The following is a 10,376-nucleotide window of genomic DNA, read 5'->3' as shown; positions in this document are numbered from 1 at the left end:
CACCAGTCCTGTGGCTAAGCCGTGCCCTCCAACATCTCACCTAGACAAAAACTGGGGAATGTGTGGACAAGAAACACCAGAGAGTAATCAAGATGGCAAAACTTATTAATGAGAAAGAAGACATAACTAGGAGAGACTGCAGGGGCATGGTTTTGCCTGAAACCCCTGGGAAGGGTGAGATTCTGCCCCCTCCTCTCCCTTCCCCAAAATGCGTTCATTGAATACAAACTATCTTTTGTACTCTGAGCTCTGTTTACAGCAACTGAAGTAAGCTGAGGGCAAAGGGGGAACATGGGAGGAGAGAGAGAGAAACTGGGACATTTTAAAAACAGTAGAAAAAATGGGATGGCAGAGGATGAATTGGGATTGTCCCTGCCAAACTGGGACAGTTGGAAGTTATGAGTTAAACCAGGACAAGGAAATGTGGCTACATTGCACCAATTCTTTCTTTTTAGTAGCTATGGTGCTGGGAGTTAAGGAGGGAGGGGATGCATATGATTCCCATGCTTGGGTTAAAGTATTCATTACAGCTGGGCATGCCTATAAGAAGGATAGGTAACATGCTTTCTCCTGCTTCCATTTCTGCTATTTGTTTTAACTGCAATGACATATCTTCTTAGCCACATAAAGCATTCCACATTCACTATCCCCAGCATCACTTTTTCCATTAGTAACACACACACACACACACACACCACTTCCTTTCTTGTTGAGCTGCTCCTCTCGTTCTCAACAGCTAATGAAGAAAAAGAACGTGTGGATAGGGAAAGGAAAGAAAGAGAGATTGGCAGGCAGGAATCTTGGGTAGAGATGTAATTGACCTGAAATTGAAAATGATGAGTACAGTGACAGGGAAAGCAGGGGAGAGGTCGATGTGGCTGGAGTGATAAAACATGGTGCCATGGTGGGCAATGGGATGGCTCAGAAACAGCTGCCAGCTCAGCTGGTGGCAAATGATATTGAAAGAGGGGCTGCTTGACCTGTTTTGCCATGTTTTTCGTGAACAAAACATCTTGGTGCCACATACAGCCAATGATTCAACTAATGACATCCCTTCCCATAGCTGCAGATACAAAGATGCAGCAATATCTCATAATCTGTATGTTGGATTTCAGTCTATCAGGTGACCATTAAAACGAGAGAACTCAGGCATACCTGTCTTCTTTTTTTTAAAGCCATTTTTATTTTTCCATGTTACTATAAGAGAAAAGAGGGATTGCATTGGTATTTTTTTCCTCCTAACAAAAAAGGGTGGCTTTTTTTTTGAAGGGGTTGTTTGGTTTTTGGTTTTGGTTGTAAGCTATTCTGACACACTGCTTTTGGTATCTGAAAAATTACCTTCTCCCTTATGAGTCTGCCCAACATTTGAGATCTTCTGCACAGGCTCTGCTGTGTGTCTCAACTTTTCATGAGGCTGGGCTGACATGGGCATGTAACTGGGCTTTCTCCCTATGCAAAGGGATCTTGCAGCATCTTTGAGACTAACTGAAAGACAGAGGTTGGCTGCATGAGCTTTCTAGATTTGAGCGTATTTCCTCAGATGCATTCCTCAGATGCATCTGAAGCAGCATCTCAGTTATGAATCTCCCTGAAAAAGGAAGTCAAGCTGCAGTAGATGTCCTGCAACGGAGCAGGAAGCCTGACACAAGGGGGTGGCTGGGGAGGGGGTCAGCTAAGGAAGGGGGCAGGTTGTAGGGGGGCAGGTGAGCAGGTGAGGGTGAGGGTGAGGGGCAGGCCTCCACACACACACCCCACCAGCACAAGGTGCCACTAAAGGTAGTGGCACCAATGTTAATGTGCAATGGATTGGTATAATATGGCTATTTGGGGCTCCTTCAGCGCTGCGTCGTATGGACACTGCGCCAGAGGAGTGTCATGATGCCACGTGCTGTGTGAAGCGGTGCACAACATCATGGCATCCTGGGGGCAGATTCAGGGCACATGTCATCTGGACGTGATGCCCCGACTTCACTCTCAGGCCGGTTTCAGGCCGGTCCATACAGGCCCTATGTGCAGCTAATAGAAACTGAATCCTGGACTACTGGCACACTGCAGAAATAAAGTACACTCGTTCCACTACATTTGTGGTTTTAACTTTTGCAATTTGATTATTTACGGATGTTATTAATATGTTCTCTCTAGGAATATCTAGGTCCTGCAGCACAACTCTATGGTCAACATCAACCAAACATTGCACTGAAGGACCTAGAGATTCCTAGAGAGAAGACTTCACTAGGCATTTGTAGCTCCTCCAGCGCAACTCTATAGTCTATATCTGGCAGATGTTGACCACAGAGTTGCACTGGAGGACCTAGAGATTCCTAGAGGGGTGTCCACATTCATGGGGGTCCTGTGTCCCTAACCTCAGCAAATGTGGAGGGACAAGTATAGTTTGACACTACTTTAACTTCCATGGTTCAATGATATGGAATTCTGGGATGTGTAGTATGGTGAAGCACAAGAGCATGCTGACAGGGAAAGCTAAATGTCTCACAAAACTACAAAGCCCAGAATTCTATAGCACTGAGTCACAGCAGTTAAAGTAGTGTCAAACTGTTTTATTTCTGCAGTGAAGTAGCAGTCTTTGACTGATGAGAAGAAATGGAAGTGTTTTGAAATAGCAATCTAAGACAGGCTGGTGTAAATTTTGCCATCCCATGTGTAAATCTTCCTCCACCCAAGAAGGCCTTTTTCCACTGATCCGTTTGACACAATGTCAAGCAAAACAAATACAAGTGAGAGACAGTCATAGGCTCAGGGAGATGCTGACTGACAGGATATGAATGATAGTTATTAAGCTTAGTTGCAAGATGCTGGAAAAAAGATGCACACTATTGGCAGGAGCTGATGCATTTGCATACCTTTCAAACGTGGACAGAAAATTTTATCTTGAAAAACCTCTTTCCCTTTGTTAAGCATACCATGTGGCCATAAGGACCAGAAATGTATGAAATACTGGATTTTTCTTATCTAAATGATGGCTTCAAAACAGTTTCTGAGTGATTCCAATTCAGCTTGCAAAGTGTATGTGTATGAGGATTGGCTACAGGTCACAATGGCTGAGAGTCAGCATGGAAACCCACTGGATCATCTTGGGCAAGTCACACTCTCTCAGCCTTAGAGAATAGCAAGGGCAAACCCCCTCTGAACAAATGACGCCAAGAAAACCCCATGATAAGTTTGTCTTAGGGTCACCATAAGTCAGAAAAAACATGAAGGCACAGAACAACAACAACAACAAAACAGCAGCAGCAACAATAACAACAACAACACAAAGTCTACATATTACCTCTGGTATGGGAGTCACTATGCTTCTGTATACTAGTTACTGAGGAGATCTAAGTGTGTGGGCATTGCACTGCTAAAATCTTGCTTGGCAGCTTTCTGTGGGTACCTGGCTGCATATGCCACAATTCTGTCAGGGCAGCCCTGCTTAATCATCTGTCCTCATGCTTTTTCACCTGATTTCAAAATGTTCTGCACAGTCCACCCTGCATGGTCACTGAAGACCTGGGTAGACAGGGTGGGGTCACTGGCAGTTTCTCTGCTTGGCAAGGCCTTGCCATTCAATGAACACTCAGCTAGGCTGGGTGGAGGAAGCAATAGTAGAATTGAGGAAGAGAGCTAAGGGTTGAGTCACTGCCTTCTTCCTTGTCTTCTCCACTGCTTCTTCCATCAGACTTAGCTGAGAATTGTTAAGGGCCAAACTGCTGCTCCTCTTGTCATCTTTGCAACCACGGTTCCTTCCACTGGGCAAGACACTGGAGATTATCGCACTGCGTTCTGAGAACATTCCGTATCATCACGTGATGAGAACGTTCCTGGAACAGATATTACTGCATTAGTAAACTAGAACGTGATCAGAACGTGATCAGAACTGCATTTTACCGCACAGCGATTCCTGAAACCGTTCCGAGAACATATTCCACCAAGGCCGCCTCCGTCTCCTGATTGGCTGAAAGAATGACAGGCAGGGAGGCAGGGAAGCAGGCAGGCGAGCGACTGCAGTGAGGGAAGGGGTGTGTGTGTGAGAGAGAGGGGAGAAAGGAGGAGGGAGGGAAGGGAGGGAAGAAGGAGGGATCGGGAGGAAGGCAGGGAGAAAGAGAAATGGGGAGAGATGAGTCTTGCAAGTTACATCCCAAACCTCCTTTGCAAGGCTGGGAAGAAGGAGGAGCTCCATGCAGGTCTCATCAAGCCGAAGGAAAGCAAGTTGCCAGGAAGGGGACTGGGCCAAGGGCAGAGCCCCGGCAGCCATAGCAGCTCTTTAAACCGGTTAGAAAAGAAGAGTCCTCTGCTGTCATCCCAATTCCCCATTTTGGCTGCTTGTCACCCTTTTGCCTCCTGTGTGTGTGCGCATGTAATGTGTGCCTTCATAGAATCATAGAATCATAGAGTTGGAAGAGACCACAAGGGCCATCCAGTCCAACCCCATTCTGCCATGCAGGAAATCACAATCAAAGCATCCCCAACAGATGGCCATCCAGCCTCTGCTTAAAGACCTCCAAGGAAGGAGACTCCACTACACTCTGAGGAAAGAGTGTGTTCCACTGTCAAACAGCCCTTACTCTCAGGAAGTTCCTCCTAATATTGAAGTGGGATCTCTTTTCCTGGAGCTTGCATCCATTGCTCTGGGTCCTAGTCTCTGGAGCAGCAGAAAACAAGCTTGCTCCCTCATCAATGTGACATCCCTTCAAATATTTAAAAAGGGCTATCATATCACCTCTTAATCTTCTCTTCTCCAGGCTAAACATCCCCAGCTCCCTAAGTCGTTCCTTGTAGAGCATGGTTTCCAGACCTTTCACCATTTTAGTCGCCCTCCTTTGGACATGCTCCAGTTTCTCAATGTCCTTTTTGAATTGTGGTGCCCAGAACTGGACACAATATTCCAGGTGGGGCCTGTGAGCTTCCCTCCCCACTTTAATTCTTGTCTGGCTCTTTGCTATGGAATTCTGGGAGTTGTTTGCTTGCTTTTTTGTGTTGCTCCAAACAGAGGAGCTTTTGTGGGTTCCTTCCTGGAGGGAAGGAGGAGAAGGTCCTGGGCATCCCTGCCATCCTTGCCTCCTGCAGGCTGCCAGCACAGGAGCCCCGCTGGATATGACACTAGAGGCCCCCGCAGAAGCAGCCAGACCCTCTCCCTCTTGCTCTCTGCTCTGGCCCCCCTGTTTCCCTCTCTCTTTCTCTCTCTTTCCCTTCTTTCCTCTTCTCTCACTTGTCCCAACTTTCCTCCCTTCCCTCCCTCCTTCTTTCCCCCCTCACACACACACACCTTCCCTCACTGCAGTCCCTCGCCTGCCTGCCTCCCTCCCTGCCTGTCATTCTTTCAGCCAATCAGGAGACGGAGGAATGAGAGAACGGATTTGAGAACAGATAAGAATATCGCACACACCTCTGTTGGAACTTTCTCATCACGTTTCAGCTCTCTGGGAACACATTCAATCTGTACCCTCCTGGAACACATTTGGAACACATTTAAACGTTCTGAGAACCCGATTGGAACACATACGTGCGTTATACTCAAATGCGTTCCGTTCTCATCACGTGATGAGAATGTTCTCAGAACGCAGTGCGATAATCTTCACTGTGTCGACTGCTTGGCATGGTAGATGAGGCTCAGCTAGGTCACATGAAGGACTGAGTGAGTCATCCTCTTCCTCATCATCTTTGCCACAACTGCCACTTAATTCTCCATCTAGCCTAGCCAAGTGGCAGTCACTATCACATCAGGAGGAATCACCTGAGATGCTCGTGTTCAGCCCCACACTGCTTCTTCCATCTTTCCCTATCTTTTAGCATCTTGGGTGCAATTGGGTGGTAAAGGAGCAACAGCCAGTGCTTGACATGGCTTAATGGAAGGGGAACAAGGAGATGACAGCAACAGACTCAGGCTTGCAACAGGAACTCAAAACGGATGGTAGCTGCTTCAAAGGAAGCTGCCATGTCTAGGAGAGGAAAGAGCATGGCATTCTGGTTTTCATCTTGAAATGTTGGTGGGTATGTGATTGGCAGGTGTGGGAATAGAGTACTGGGTTACATTGGTCTTCAGACTGATCCAGCACGGCCCTTCTTGTCTTCTTATGCCTAAATATCCTCTAAATGAAAAACTCCTTACACATAGAAAACCAGATTTCAGGGAGAAGAGTGGAATCCTTTTCACATGCTACATGTGAGGAGGTAAGGAAAGGATGCAGATAAGCAAGTCTACCACCATATGCAGTTAGAAGTGAAATAATCCATGAACAGTTTAATGCTATTTCTTGCTACTGGTCTTCCTTGGGTTCTTCACCTGCAAGGGAACTATAAAATCTTTTTTAAAGAGAAATATTATGTTCTTCCATATAAAGAAAATGCAAAAAACAAATCTTTATACACTGAAAGGTTGCTTCAAACTGTGGAAACCTGCATTATATGCAAGCTGTTCTTCCTGGAAACAATTGCTTCTGGGACACAAAGGTAGCCTCCAATCAGAAGCCTTTGCCCTACTTGGACTATCAACCTTTCCAAAAATATCATGTTAGTTTTCAAAGCTTTACAGGCATCTTCAGGCAAAGAAGATAAAATAGAATTAGAGGAAAGAGAGCGAAAGCGTTGTAGTCATGACGCCTGTATTTTGAATGTTACAGGCAGTGTTAGTAGACAATCCACAGGATGGATTTTGTTGGATATTTGTTGTATAGCTAGTAATATGTCAGAGCTTGGAAAAGTTACTTTTTAGACTGAAATCCCCAGAATCCTTTATGCAGCATGAGCTTGTCTGCATTTTTCCCTGTTCCAGCATATGTTATGCTGTTGTTGTTGTTGTTGTCACTGCTGCTGCTGTTACTGCTGCTGCTGCTGAGATCCCAAGCAATCCACTATTTTGCTCTTGGGCTGCAAATCAGCAAAGAATAGTCTTCGGCTTCTGTCTTGTAAAATTTAGTGCAAGGGAGAGTCATTCTGCATTTTGTAAGGACAATAATTGCAATATTTATAGGACAGCTCTTGCCAAAATGCTTTGATTTTAGGGTTTTTAAAAAAGTTTTACTTGGCAGGATTACAGGATCTCATCTCTTTCAGCCTTCTCATGATTTTCTTATTGGCTGCCACAGCCAGCAGAATTTATGATACCTGAGCAAGAACATGCAGTGAGGGCAAAAGGAACAATGTCCTACTTTCCCACCAAATGTGTAAAAGGTTTTTGTGACTGATGAACTGCCTCTCAATTTCAGGACCTTCCTCAAAAACATCAGCAAGTATTCACTGTTGAAAGGAGGCAAAGAAAAACACCTACCCAACCTTCTGAGCTCACACAGAGTTCCTGACATTTATTGCTTGGTAGTCACCAGGGTTTGATTTCTTGTTGGCCATGAAACCTACTGGGTGACCTTGGACAAGTCACATGCTCTCAGCCTCAGAAGAAGGCAATGGAAATAGCAATAGCAGCTTCATTTATATACCACTTCATACCACTCTAAGCAGTCTCCCAGCTGTTTAGAACTGTCAGCTAATTGCCTCCATCAAGCTGGGTATTCATTTTAGCGATCTTGGAAGGATTTAAGCCTGAGTCGAACCTGCAACCTTGTGGTTTGTGAGTGAGTGGCTGCAGTACAGGCATTTAGCCACTGTGCCACCTGGGCAAACCTTTTCTGAGCTGATCTTGCCAAGAAAACTATATGATAGCCTTAGGGTCACTGTTTGTCAGAAACAACTTGGAGGTACATAACAGCAGCAACAAAGTCACCACCAAGAAGAACCCATAAACATCTAGAATTAAGGTAACGGTAATTTTGTTGGCCCATCCAAATGTAATCATTTGGATGGAACCTAAGGGTGGTTTATTATTTATATTTATAGCCCACCTTTCCTCCAGTGAGCTCAGGATGGCATACATGGCTCTCTCATCTCTTCTTCGTTTTATCCACATAACACCCTTATGAAGTCAGTGAGGCTGTGAAAGAAAATGACTGCCCCTAGGTCATCCAGTGAGTTTCTTGGTTCAGTGGAGACTAGAAACTGGATCATTCAAGTCCCATTCCAGCATTCCAAGTACTTTCCCACCTCTACCTTCATTGCTTCCCTCTTTTAGTGCACATCTGTTGTGGTGCTGGGATGTGCACATGTATGTCTTATGGTGTCACACAGAGGAGACAACTATCCATGTGGTAGAGGGCATGAGTGTAGAGCATATCCCAAGCACACACCTTTACATCAGAGGCAGGCAAGATGAAGATGAAGTTTGAGGTACTCAATACCTCAAAATACCTGGAATCTTGATACCCTTCTCAAAAGTGGGACAGCTCCCTGAAACCACAAGTCAGCATGGCCTACAGTGACAACAGTGGCTGTGGGATTCTGGGAGTGATCATGTACTAGAATACAAGTGGCAAATTTAACAGCTAAACCAGGTAAGAATGCTGGGAAGAAGCATATGCCTCAATGAGTCCTCAAATGCTATCGGAGAGTAGTCATGGGGAAGGAATATTTAGTAAAAAAAGAGAAAGAAGAAGTCACCAAAGCGAAAACTGAAAAGGAAAGAGGCAAAACTTTGCCAAGTGCTGACAAATATAGATTTATTTACCAAAAAAACTTGAGCCAGGCACCCAACTCAGTGCTTAATCCAAAGGAGCAAAATCTCTGGCTGGTAGACCTCATCTTGCCTGAAGATGATCTAAATGTGACTCCCAGAAGAGTTAGAGGAAGCTTCTCCCATCCTCTCCTCTCCCCTTGCCATTTGGGAATGCAAATAGAGAAGAAGATCCCTCAATTCAGTTGGATCAATGATCAGAGATAATTTGAAGATTTCATTCTGTCACCTCTGTCCACCAAACTTGGGAAGGGAAACAGGGAGGGGGCAGTGAACAAGGCAGTCCCCAAGTTATCTTCAATCACTGATCAGTGATAACAATGCTGATTCCACCTCACCCTGCTTTCTCTTCCCTATTGAAAATGGTCAACAGAGGCATATTACATGGAGGACCATTTCCCACCCCTGGCTTGAGCCCATTAAATGGGATTCACTTCCAGTGTCAATTTTCTATAAGGTCTGCAGTCTTTCTCTAAAGCTATTGCTTTGTGCTGGTAATGACAGGCATACTCGAAGAGTTGCTCTATACAGTGTTTTCCTTTATGTAGCAAACAACAACTTGGGGTTGGCAAGAGGCATGAAGAGCTGAAGAACAGCATGGAAACTCCACCTGCCCCACATAAATTGCTTCCTTCTTCCAAGCCTACTTTGAGCAAAACAAAAAAAGTCTGGCCCTCTGTCACAGTCAGATGGGTGACACAAGTGGAGGATTCCAGCCCCTTCAACTGTCCCAATTTGGCAGGGATGGTCCCTACTAGTTCTCTTTTGTCCCACTTTTCCAACTGCTTTTAAAATGCCACAGTTTCACTCTCCTCTTCCTGCTTTCCCTCTTCCTCCTTCCCTTACTTTCATGGATGGAAAATGAGTTCAATGTACAAAAACAGTTTCTTAAATTAAATCAGCAGGGGGAGAAGAGGGTGGTGGCATCTTGCCCTTTCTAGTAGGTCAGGCAAAAGCAAACTACTGCATCCTCCCCTAGTTTTTATGCCCTTCCCTTTTAATAATGTTCTCCACCTTGAGCACCCTCAGATGTTGCTTGGGTGCAAGTGTCCTGATGTTCATTTGTGAAATGTTAGAAGGTGTGGGATTCAGCGGCCCACTGCAAATCAGACCTGGTGAAATGAGTGCTCATCATACTACTTGGGCCCCATAGATTTCTCAGCTTGAAATCCAGAGTGATCTTCAGCAGGCAGTTGGCAGCAAATTGTCAGTCAGGGAGGAAAGGCTGTGCTTGGCAGTATAATCACAAGGCTGGTTTGCCTGGGTTAATTAAAACTAAATATAGACTCTTTACTGGCTGGGCAAATTGGAAGCGGAGTTTCAAAGTCTCTGGGTGTTTTTCTTCCACCTACTTTCACCTGGAGCTTTGCTCTTGCAGAAGCTATGTACCTAAATGGATCTGTATGTGGGGCTGGGAGTGTAGATGGAGGAGGGAAGAAAGCACAAAGAGAGACTATATAGGGATGCCTCCTTTCTGAGGCAGATGTGAAGAAGAAGGTGCATACAGAGTTATATAGGACTGAGGGATCATTTACTGAAGGCTTCTGGCCCAAATCTGATTCCTTGGAGAAAAATGATCTCAAGACTACAAAGTGTAGCATTTGTAAAAGACACAAAACCTTTTAGGTGAATAGTAGTGTCACTAGGGTTGGTGTCACCCCCCCCCCCCTTGACCTCTTCCCATACCACACTATGTGTAATCCTTAGTCATGTTCTTTGTACTGTTATTATAAATCATAATTCCTGTGTATTTCTGACTAGAATGGCAATAGTTGTGACATAAATGACTAGCAAAATTAAAATTATACCTTTAAAT

The sequence above is a fragment of the Sceloporus occidentalis genome, unplaced genomic scaffold (genome assembly GCF_023333645.1).
Source record: "Sceloporus occidentalis isolate IW3139 unplaced genomic scaffold, rSceOcc1.0.p SCAF_7, whole genome shotgun sequence".
Taxonomy (NCBI): domain Eukaryota; kingdom Metazoa; phylum Chordata; class Lepidosauria; order Squamata; family Phrynosomatidae; genus Sceloporus; species Sceloporus occidentalis.
This window is presented reverse-complemented; position numbering follows the sequence as displayed.